The 12,593-nt window shown below is 36.6% G+C and overlaps 1 long non-coding RNA gene across 2 annotated transcripts in view; it reads right to left on the reverse strand.

Moving 5' to 3' along the window:
* Positions 1-6,291: 6,291 nt before the first annotated feature.
* The window catches only part of LOC123379940, a 216,285-nt gene continuing 209,983 nt past the window's right edge, over positions 6,292-12,593 (reverse strand). For both annotated transcript variants that reach the window (XR_006585025.1, XR_006585023.1), the window contains one exon: positions 6,292-6,938. This is a non-coding gene — a long non-coding RNA (uncharacterized LOC123379940). The remainder of the gene's footprint in view (positions 6,939-12,593) is intronic.

Consider the following 12,593-nt stretch of genomic DNA (forward strand, 5'->3'; position numbering starts at 1 on the left):
AACCTTTATACTTAGAGGAATAAGATGAACTTGTCTTTCTCTAGGGACATAAATAATATTGTACCAAATACTCTTTTGCTTTCTGTTGGCTCAAAGAGTGAAATTTTCTACACGAATTTTCATAAATGTTATTTAACCTCATTTACAGAGAATTACAGAAATGTAATTGAAATTGGTGATCTTCACTTTATTTTTAAACTTCTTGTTTTTTTAAATAGACGAGCACTGATAAACGTAGACTTAGAAATAAATCAATTATAAAATAAATAATAATTGGCTCATTATCACTGATCTTTGAAAGTAATTGCATTTTTGTTTATGAATTCATCAGTCACAATTATTGATTTGCTGATATACAGATTAATGCAAATCTCAACATGCTGGATAATCTGTTTCCAGATAGGAACATGTGGCAAATAAGCACTACATTTTCTACTACACAACTAGATTCTAAAATCAACCTGTGAAGCAACAGAGGGAGTTGTTTAATAACATCCAGAGTGCAAGACCTGTCCTGGGAGTCTCCCTAATGAATCATCTCATCCCATATTCTTTGTCAAAACCTTAAATGAATTAAGTGTTTGGCTCACTCATAAGTGGGATGCACCAAAAGTAATTGAATGTGGTAATCGAAAATTTGTTAAACCTGTCACTGCACATCATTATCACCTTCAAATCCAACACAGCACAATTAGCTTACAATAGTTATAGTTGAATCAAGTCCACATTAAGGTTGAGTGAGTAATGCACACTCTTCAGTAAATTAAATTAGACTCCAAGTAGATGAACAGAATAAAGGCTGAACGTGTGAGTGGTATAAATAAGGTAAAATACAGGATTTATGGAGTGCTAAACCTGTTTCCTAAAGCAATGTGGGCTAAATAGCCTTCATTACTGCCTTTTAACTAGCCGACATGCCATACATCAGGCCAGAGCCTAAAAATAAAAATCTGCTTAACTCTGGCGCCTAGCTTGTGATTGATATGTAAAAGAAAACAATGAAATATGTAATCATTAATATAAAATAAACATCATATTCTTCCCATTGCCACATAAGAGCACTGAAAATTACAAAAGAAGAAAACTAACAAACCCTATACTACCTTAAATTATAGAGAAGCCTTTGGTGGAAGAATACTCCATCATGCTCTCTCAGCTGATAGGTATTTTTAGTTAAAAATTATGGTTATACTCAAGGCAAAAAATTTACTACAGGATTTATACAATGGTGGAAATTATTTGAAATAATCGGTAAGGATATATTCACTTGCAAGGCAATTAAAAATTATATTAGTCTATATTGGTACGTATACATACACACAAAGGTTTTAGGTGAAGATATGTGCTGGGGGGGATGATTTATAATTTCCATAAATCTGATTAAATGCAACATAATAGGTATTTGTGTTTGGGATGCTCATAAATAAACACAAGACAATTGTGTAAATGTCACCTATAGCTCAGTTACAATACTCTATGAGGTCTGAAAATTTAATATCTTTGATCCAGAAGTTATCTCAATTTCATATTATAGACGTGGAATGTACAAACTTAGACTGTTTGGGACTAGAAATTTAAGTAATTTGAAACTAAAAGTAAACCTTGTAAGTAGACTAGAATGCCCGTATTTCCTACCAAGGTTATCTTCTCAGGATTATGGTAACTGAAAAATCAAATTAGTAATGATAGTGTCTTCTGGTCAATATGTCATGACAGCAAAAGATACTTACAGTCTTAGTAAATATGTTATTTCATTCAGGCTAAGTTAAAAATTAATGGGTCACTTTGAGTTTCTTAAAACTGGCCTGTGGATCTCTTTTAGATAGTGTATTTGGAAAAGTAATAAATATTGACAGGTTTTTATTTCCCCTAGCAGCCTCCACCACCACTTGTTGGATTTCGTACATCTCTGTTATTTTAGCACATTCTCCTCACATGTCACACATCATAGGACCATTGCCTTCTGCATTGGTCATTTCCCATTTTCTAACCGCCAGCCTCCTTAATCTCAATAGTGATGTCTGCAAATCTCAGTATAGAACTGCCTGCTTCTGGGACACCTCCCCAGAGATAGTTAAACTCACCCTTCTGGATTCCTGTTGCTTGCAATAATAACATGACTCTTGGTGAGCCACTGATATTTTTCTGATATTTACTTTAGGCATGTTTTGGGGTCTTTGAGTTAGAATTGAACTGATAAATCCATGGCCTATTGACATTCAAAGAACTGTATGATCTCTCATTTTTGTCTTTACCTAATGGTAAAACTGTTTCTTTTTATTTATTTGGAAAGCTGATTTGAAACTATCATATGTACATATAATAGTGCCTCGTATTTTTTTTATTTTAAGCATTTCCCCTGGCAATTTGAAGGATAAGCGTATGTTTGAGGGAATACCATTACTTTGGGGTTATGAGCCGGCATGTATTTTTCTTTCCTAATCTGATCACTAGTTGTCCAGGGCCTACTGGTATTTAAGACATCTGTTTCCCTGGGGGTTGTTGTCCTTCACTGGCATCTTCACTGATACATATGTTAGGAGTATAGGGGGACCTTAAGTCCAAGGTGGACATAAGTAGTTGTTGGATCTTTTTCTCTTGTATAAAAATAAAATCAGTGCCTAATATAAAAGCTATTGGAACTTTCGCCATACCATTTTCTTTTTTTTGAAAATCAAAGATTGTGTATTTGAGTAAACTACATAACCTTAGCTGTACTACTGACTCTGAGTGAACTAAATATTACTTGGTAAGGGTCCTGGCCTTAAAATCTTTCAGAAAAGATTTTAAACATCTAAGTAATTGACAGCATCATCATTTAAACATCCCCTGTGTCTACAGCACTGTACAACATTCTCTGGGTAGAGGTGCAAAATAAACAGAAGATGGATCCTACATTGGGGAATTTACAGCTTAATCAAGAAGTACATGTATGAAATAAAAGCCAATAGATGAAAACCATTTATAGATTAGTTCTTTGTGGTATGGCTTAAAGTCAGGCTAAGTCTTTAATGATTACAGAATACAAATATATGCATTCGTAAAAACACACATGCCTTCATCACATAAAACAAAAACACTCAGGCCGTCACACAGACCAGGATAAACCGTAAGAAAGGAGAGGTGCTATCACAGTAAATTTAAGCCAGTCAGTTTTCTTCAGTCTTAACACTGGAAAAATACCTATATTATGAATGAGGCTGCATGTGCTCAAAATATAGCCTCAGCTCTCAAGACTTACACAAAACTGGCACTTTGATACCATAGCAAGCCAGGGAATGACTCCAATGGTTTTAAGAAACAAAAATATAAGATGGTTTTGATCACCTCTAGGTCTTTTCCAATTATTTCTTATAAACATTTTTTAAAATATAGTAACATTTTTTAAAAGTTTTAAAGTGAACACCTGCATCCTAACCACTGTGTTAAAGATTCCACAATTAACACTTTTCTAAATGTGCTTTATCATGTATCTATTTATCCATCCATCCCTCTATGCATCCATAAATCTACCTATATTTTGAAATGTATTTAGAAAAACATGGATGTATCGATTTGAATGCATTTCAAAATAAGTTGCAGGTACCTGTATACTTCTCACCTAAACATTGCAGCATATATATCATTATTTTTTAAACACTTTTAGGTTAGGGGTGCCTGGGTGGCTCAGTTGGTTAAGTGTTTGACTTGGCTCAGGTCACGATATCACGATTCATGAGTTCAAGCCTTGACTTGGGCTCTCTGCTGTCAGTGCACAGCCTGCTTTGGATCCTCTGTCTCCCACTCTCTTTGTCTCTCCCCTGCTATTCTCTCTCTCTCTCTCTCTCTCTCTCTCTCTCTCTCTCTCTCTCTGTCTCTCTTCCTCCCTCTCTCTCTTCAAAAATAAATAAACATTTTTAAAAAATTAGGTTAAATGTACTGCTATGAAATGCACAAATCTTAACAATACAATTCAATAAGTTTTGGCAAATGCATAATCTGTATAAACTAAACTCTCATTTTTAAAGATCTACCCTTAGTACTTTGATATATCAAGGGGTAGATATGTTCCAGAATGTTCCTGCAAGCCCCTTCCCAATTAATGTCTACTCCTCTCAGAGACTGCCACTGTTTTATTTTCTTCTCACCAAACATTAGTTTACTTGGTCCAGAATCTTATAAAGATAAAATTGTATAATATGAAAATGTTGTTTAATGCTTCTTTCACTCAGTATATTTTTTGAGATTCATCAATGTTGCACATAAGTACTGTTTTATGTCTTTTTATCACTAAGTAGTACTCCATCGTGACTACACCGTAGTCTGTTTATCCGTGTGCCCCTTGATGGGTATTTGTTTTCAGCTTTGGGCTATTATGGGTGCAGTTTCTCAGACTACACAAGGCTTTCTGTGGGTATATTTTTTATTTCTCTTTGAGTAGAACCGATGAACCCTAGAATAGGTATATGTTCATTTTCTACAAATCCTTGAGGCTTTTTTCCAAAGTGCTAGTAATATTTTATATTCCCACCAGCAGTGAATTAGAGTTCCAGGTGCCCTACATCCTTACCAACATTTGGTATCATCCATACTTTTTTTTTTTTGGCCATTCAAGTATACATATAATTGTATCTCTTTGGGGCTTTAATTTGCACTGACAATGATTGTACTAGTGTAGGTCGAAACAGAAAATAGAAGCCGCACTGTGGGTTAAACAACCAAAGTACAATATGAAGAATTATCAACCCATGATAAAAGAATAACTATAACAGATATAAAAATGTTGTGTGGTACTCTAGGACTGAAAGAGAATGTCCAAGGAAGGACAAAGTCAGAAAGAAACTCCCTCCTCAAGGCTGAGGTTCATACCTTGTTAAAGTATAGTTTAGCCCACCAGATAGTAAAACATTCCCTGGTTTGTCCAGGCTAAATCTGTCCTGTAAAATTGGCCAGCACAAAGCAGTGTCCCACAGTGCAGGTGGGAGCAGGCTATCTGTTTCCAGGCCAGGGGCCTGCAGATGGGGTGGCGATCCCCCAGCCCAGGACATGTTGGGCCTGTAGAGAGAGCAGCAGCAGGGTGGGAATCCTCTGGGTCTCAGGGGACCACACAGGTGTCTGCGGTGGGAATCAGAATGCTTAGGCCAGCAGGAGGTTTTTGGGGTACTGGTTTCCCTATTGAGGGTTTTGGGGAGGTAATCATCAATCCTGGCCGAGACTGCAAGGCTTCCTTGGATCCAGGGCTCTGGGCCTGCACTGTAGCAGAGGTACACTGGATGTCCTTCCAGCCACATCAGCCACCCACCCTGCAGCACCAGGAAACTACAAGGGAGCCCTTCCTTCCTGTGATGCTCCTCCAGTGCCCTCTATTGAGAAAGGTTAACATTGTGCTCATTTTAAGGAAAAATGCTTAAAGGAATCCTATTATTATCACAGAGCATATACTGATGGGGAAATTTAGAGCTGAGTGGCAATAAATTGTTAACTGGCACAGTGACCATTGACAACTTTTTCATGTGATTTTGTATATCGTCCTTTGTTAGGTGTGTCTGTTTAAACCTTTTTTCCCCTAAGAATCTCACTTTTAGCACATTGATCTTGCTTCAGCTTTATCCGGATGCATGAATAGCTACAACAGAGAAGCACACCCCACACTTTCTTCTGCATTCTGTTACATGGTTTTGATTTGTACAAAGAATTGCTTCAATAGACTCTGATATCTAATCTCTATCAGAAAACATTGCTTACTATAAAAACATTGTTGGAGAAGGTTCTTAATATTATGGATGAAAAATAGCATAGATAACTGTTAAAAAAAAAAGCACAGCATGGGTAGGAGAACTGACTTTGAAACCAGATCACATATGTTGAAATACAGCTTCTCCACTGACTAGCTATGTAGCTTTGGGTAATTTGCTTAGGATCACTGTGCCTCAGTTTCCTCACCTGTCAAATAGGGATAACAGGTTGTTGTAAGGAATATCTGAGTTAATATTTATAAAATTCTTCAAATCATTTCTAGCGCATAGTAAGTCCCAAAAGTGTTTAAATATGTTTTTGTACATACTTCATATTTACATACTTATTTTTATTAATTATTATGCTGTTAATAATATATTGGTATACAATAATGTTAGTATAAAAGTACGTTTAGGGGCGCCTGGGTGGTGCAGTCGGTTAAGCGTCCGACTTTAGCCAGGTCACGATCTCGCGGTCCGCGAGTTCAAGCCCCGCGTCAGGCTCTGGGCTGATGGCTCAGAGCCTGGAGCCTGTTTCGGATGCTGTGTCTCCCTCTCTCTCTGCCCCTCCCCCGTTCATGCTCTGTCTCTCTCTGTCCCAAAAATAAATAAACGTTGAAAAAAAAATTTTTTAAAAAGTACATTTAATATACTCATATTAATACATTATATTTATATATAAAAAATTAAATGTAGGTTAGCTAGTGACAGCACTAGCTAATACTTTACTGGGCACTTTCCATGCACCAGGCACTGTGCTAAAAGCTTTGCAGGTATTACCTCACTGAATAATCGAAAAACAAATCCTTTCAATGCAGATATGATGAGGAAGTGGAGTCTTAGATAAGTTCAGTGGGTTTTCCGTCAAAATAGTGGATTCAGTTTTAGTGTAAAGTCCACTCCACACCCCACTTCGCCTTCACCCCAGCCAGCTCCAACAAGCAAACACCAATCCTCCACAAAGTATAGCCATATAAAATAAAGGAAAATTACCATAAGAAACAAACAGATAAGTCAAAGTTACACAGGTGAATAGAACTGACTCTGAAAAGAACATAAGGTTTTGAAGCTTACATACCCTTGTAGGACTGGATGTTAATGCCTCTGTTAAGTCAGTAGATGAAGCCTCAGACCGGTACACAGTGGAGTGTCGTGTGTAAGCTCTGCATGAACCACAGTGGGCTGACCATCCATGAAATAGGAATGAGGCGACTCACTCATTGGCTACAGAAAATGGCAAAGAAACTAAGCTGTTCATCAGGAGCCATGGTCTGAAGAAAGAGTTTTGTATAAGAAATCAAGCCCCAAGCCCCACACCATCAACTAATACTGGATCTGAAGTTATACTACTCAGATGGAGACCCCATGATATAAAACTGGCAACATGCACATTTCCCAGCAGCGGAAAGCAAAACTCCGTAGGAGTGTCCCCACAACCCAGAGCAGGTTAAACAACCATGGGAGAGCGCGTGCTACATCCACAGTCACAAGAAAAGTTACAAACTGCACAAGAAAACAAATCACTGTGACAATCAACAGAAACAACCACCTGGAGATCCCAAACTTTTAAAAAATGCAATAATGGAATAAAATTAAAGAGACATGTAAGTAAGTATGTTAAGTAAGTATGTTCTCTTAATCTTGACCTGTACATAATGTTCTACAGTCACAGAAATTTGCCCAAGAATATAATCTTACACTCTTTACAACCCAATCGACATGAAAACTTTTACTTATGTAAACTCAAAATTTTAAGAATTTGTATTTCATTTCTTTTTCTAGGAAGGCTAAATTACAGATTGGACAAGACTCTCAGAGAATCAGGTACTAGATATCTTGTTCCTTATATGATCACTTTTACAGAAATGAAACTTTGGATTTTTTTTATCTACTATGTATCAAGAGACTAAGAAAATAATCTTAAAAAAATAGATTTCTGCATTTAGTCCAGGGTTCAGTTAATACATTTGAGATTTGCCTGTCTATGAGATTATTCATTGTGTTGTCACACATGCATGTGCAGGTGTATGTGTGTTAAAATTTCTTCCAGATTTAAATAACTTGTGTTTTTTCAAAACAAAATTTCTTATTTGTTTTCTTTTCTTTTTTTTTTTTCTTTTGGGAATCCTGTAACTGAACATTTTTTCCTTTTGAGTTAGTTCCTTGAAAACTCAAGGCCAAATTGGGATGGATGTCCTTTTAGTAATGTTGTAGGCTTTATGGCATGGTTTCATGTACCACCAGTTTCATAGTATTTTCTTATTCTTATTTCTCTTTCATTCCCAATTTCTTAATTTTATATGCCTATTGTACAATATTCCTATAGCTTATATAAAATTCCTTTAGGAAAAAAAAATCAAGGTGTGTGTGTGTGTGTGTGTGTGTGTGTGTGTGTGTGTGTAGTATTAAACTTCACCTAATGATGTTTTCCTTGATTACATTTTTCTTAAAATATATATTATAGCTATCTAAAATAGCGCTTCTTTGACCAGTGAATGAACACTTCCATTTTACCACATCTGAAGTTAAATTTCAAAGGTCATAAGATTTACTGATCTCAAAGATCACCTCAACCATCCTTTATCTTTAGAGAGTACTATACCTGTATTATTACAGTTCTAGGGCTGTTTATTTTATTAAAGTTTATGTTTTGATAGATGAAGAATACTGTGTACCTACTCTTACAAATAGACACTCACCCAGGGTTAGTAATGTCAAAGAAAAACTGCACCTGATGGAGTTGAATTGGTAAGAAGACTTATTCAAGTCTATTTGCAAGAGAGGTGAAGACTACTGCAATAAGGGAAAGAGGCTGAACTCAACTCTTCTAAAAGAGAAGGCAGGAAGCTTTTTAAGGGAGTGAGCTAGTGGAAAAGTACCAGACAATGTTAGGAGAGAAGTTGGTCAATATGATTAGACAGTCTGTGTTTGCCAATTGGCACTTCCTGAAGCTAGGCTCCTATCCTCCCACAGAGACTGGAAGATATGGCTGCTACCTTCCTAGTTTTGACATTTCAAAGGGATGGCTCCCAGGTACTTGAGAAAGACATTCCTGGGTTGCAAAGCTAGCAAGAGATTGGGAGGAGATTTTATCTCACAGGAACAGAGAAATAATTTATAATTACAATTTTTATAAAGTAAATGCTCTAAGAAAAGGAGCCTATAGTTGAGAAGAAATTTGTCTAAAGTTTAGTCAATGAAGAACATTAGGCCATCTTGGTTTAGTAGCCAGTCTATAAGTGGAGAAAGCTATATAGTTTCACTATATATTTAGATCCATAGGAGGTAGCTTGGTATTTTTATTTTATTTTATTTTATTTTATTTTATTTTATTTTATTTTATTTTTATTTTTTATTTTTATTTTATGTTATTCTATAAAATCTGTTATTTTTAAATTAAACTCTACACCCAATATGGGGCTCAAAATCATGATCTTGAGATCAGAGTCACATGCCCTACCAAAATAAGCCACATAGGCACCCCAGGCAGCTTGGTCTTTTTAAAGATATATTATGTAAACATATTCAAAACACTTATTTTAATGATAGTGCAGAATTTTCCGCATGTGGCATTACTCTGCCTTTCTCTGTATCTGACCTGTCCTCTTCCCTCTTCCTCTCCTCCTGCCACTCCTGAGATTTCATGTGACCGTCCTCAATCATCACTGCTCACATTTAGTCTCAGGTAGCCACTGAGTTTTGGAGCTTCATTGTTAATTTTTTTTTAACATTTATTTATTAATGAGAGACAGAGAGAGAGACAGAGCATGAGCATGGGAGGGGCAGAGAGAGGCGGAGACACAGAAGCCCAAGCAGGCTCCAGGCTCTGAGCTGTCAGCACAGAGCTCGACGCGGGGCTGGAAGCCACAAACCGAGAGATCATGACCGGAGCCACAGTCTGAAGCTTAACAGACTGAACCACCCCGGCACCCCCAGGGAGCTTCACTGTTAAAGCTACCTAACTCGACAATTCCATACCCAAGACACTCAGCTTATACTTTATGGGGTGTTGTAAGAAAAGAATGAGATAATGTATGTGAAGGCACATTACACAGTCCCTGTCTCAGTGATTCGATATCTTATGCATTTATTTCACCTTTTCTTGCTAGTCCTGCTACTCTGCTCTTTCCTCCTTGTTCCAGGCATCAGCTTCCTTGACTCTCAGCTTTATTTGTGGAGATGTACCATGCCTGCTGACAACAGCATGCACATCTCTGGGCCCATGATCTCAACAGTACTAATTGCTTTACTCTCCACATCTGCCCTTTGTCTCGCCCCAACATCTGCATATCCCAGTTCTGGTTCTCTCCTATACTACTTAGCACTGAGGGAGGCAAGGCAGACCAGTCCCATCTATAATAGTAGAATCACCCATGGCATCTGTAGATTGTTGGAGTACAGCCAGATCCCTGGCACATCCTACACCTGAACACCCGCAGAAATGAGAAACACTCACCACCCTCCTTTATGTTCTGGATATTACGATTCTGACAAAGGGAAGAGAAGAAAAGTCAATGGAAGGACAGGAAAAAAGGATAATATGACAAGCTCAGAAAAGTTATCACAAGAAAACAGAGAAATAGAATGAGAATTATTTTAAAAGGTAGACATCAAATTAAAAGTAGCAGAAGGCTTTATCTTTTGTTTTGAAGAACTTGAGGATTGGAAAGTTGCAGCCTAAAACAAGAGCAGATAATACAGGACTAGGTGCCAGCTGCCCCAGGAAAGGTGGAGAACCGATGTGCCTATGAGAAAAGGCCATGAAGCTCTTCACAACGAGATGTCGATTCCTTTTCATTTTCTTCAGGCCCCTATTCCTACACACACCCTAATAGCAAAATAACTTAATCCTTGGTTTATTGATCAGAGTGAAGCCACTGAGGATATTTTTGTCTTCTCTAAATTCCTTCTTACTGTCTTGTGTTCTTCCATCTGTTCTCTTCAACTCAACTCCCATTTCAGATGAATATGTGACCCATTTATCTTGGAGTGTATTCCTGCAAACTTTCATCCTTCATTCTTTTTTTCTTCTCCTCAGTTTTTTTTTGTCTCCATAATTAGCATCCTGCATGCACCCAGTATGTGTTCATCATAGTAAAAGATGTTTGTAAAGCTATTATAAATATTTGAGAGATGATTACTATTATCTTGAATAATACGTACCATGAAAATTTTAATATATGTAAAAGAAGAATGATGGAATAAAAGGAATAAATGCTGAGTACCAAAGAACATTGTCACATATCTTGTGCTCACTCTGCCATGACAATAACTCCACAAACCTTTATAATGAAGGATAGACTGAATATTGACACAAATAAAATTTTAATTTTCTTTCACTTTAAGTCTATTGAGGACTTATTATGCCTAGTCCTTAAAACAGGTAAAACAGTGTCTGCATTATTCACAAAAGATACATTTGTGTGGATACTATTGTGTAATTATTCCATAGCTCTCTTCTGTGACACTCAGGAGTTTCAAAATAGTCAATATAAAATGGGACTCTGAATGTTGACGAAGTCACAATACAATAAGCAGTGATGGTTCAGGAAAAATATTCATTACTGAGAGACATTAGAAATGTGTTTATGGAAGAATTGATCACGGAGTCAAAACTGGCATTTTTCAGTAGAATTGGTGCATTTCTTCCATTAAACTTGTAATGACTCGGATCCAAAGCATATTTAATTCATGGATCACTGCTGCAATATTGTGTCAACATGTACTTAGGGAGTCTTCAATGTATGGATCACTGCAGTGATAGACTGTAATGGTCCCTCATCTATCAAGTTAATGCATATTATCATAGAACACTAATACAAGGGTTATTGATAAGACATTCCACAACCCATACTTTATAGGAAATTGCTGACAAGCCCTTAACATTATCAGTAGTAGAATTAACAACAACAACAACAAACAACTAACAGAACTGTTGCTAAGACATTTTAGGAAAAATTCTTAGAAAACATAAACTTTCTCCAATTTCACTCTATGCTTAGATGACCATTTTATTTTAACACTGAGTTTTTCCTAAACTGTCTTGTTATAAGATATATACAGCTCTTCTGTTTTTTCTAGCCATGTATTTGGATAATTTTCTTTGACTTTTTCAATTAAAAAAAAAAGTTACTGACTTGAGGTTGAATACTGAGGAAGTGAAAGATCCGATAAATTAGACAACTCCTAGATGACTATGGGTAAACTGAGATTGATGTTCACCTCCCTTTCCTGGGCAATGGCAGGATATATTACTATACATTTATTCAAGAGTCTCAGCTGGCATATTGTAATTATTAACAGACATTATTGAGCACCTTCCTTTTCTTAAGGAAATCAAAGACTCTATCTGATAATTCATGTGGAGTATTTTAATTCTCCAGAGAACTAAGTTCAGATTGTCTTCAATTGATACTTATTCCAAGAAAAAAAATTACAGTATTTAAAATGCTTAAGAGCTCTTACCCTTTATCTCTGAGCACTCGGTTCCTTTCTAACAAATGTATCTGAGAAAGAAATATTTTGTTCCTCCACAATCCTGGTTTATGAAATCTTAACTTCTTTATACTTGAGCACTCCTCTGCCAACCAATATTTTAATGGCAACTACTAATCTTTGAATTTCCATGTTTCCTGAGGCCTGTTAGTAATAGTGTAAAAGAGAAGGCAGCCCCTCAGAGCCAGGTCTTGGCATAGCAGTATTAGCTGGGCTTCAATGTTACCGAGTGTTGGACTAGCACTCATAGCTAGATCATGTTGTTGTCTTGTTGAACATAAACAGCTTCATCGAACATCAATATGAGATAAGATCACTGTGTATAAGCCATTAATCCAGACAAAAATAAGACCACTGAACAATCATGTCTGGTTACAGACAATA

Source organism: Felis catus, chromosome C2, assembly GCF_018350175.1.
Source record: "Felis catus isolate Fca126 chromosome C2, F.catus_Fca126_mat1.0, whole genome shotgun sequence".
Taxonomy (NCBI): domain Eukaryota; kingdom Metazoa; phylum Chordata; class Mammalia; order Carnivora; family Felidae; genus Felis; species Felis catus.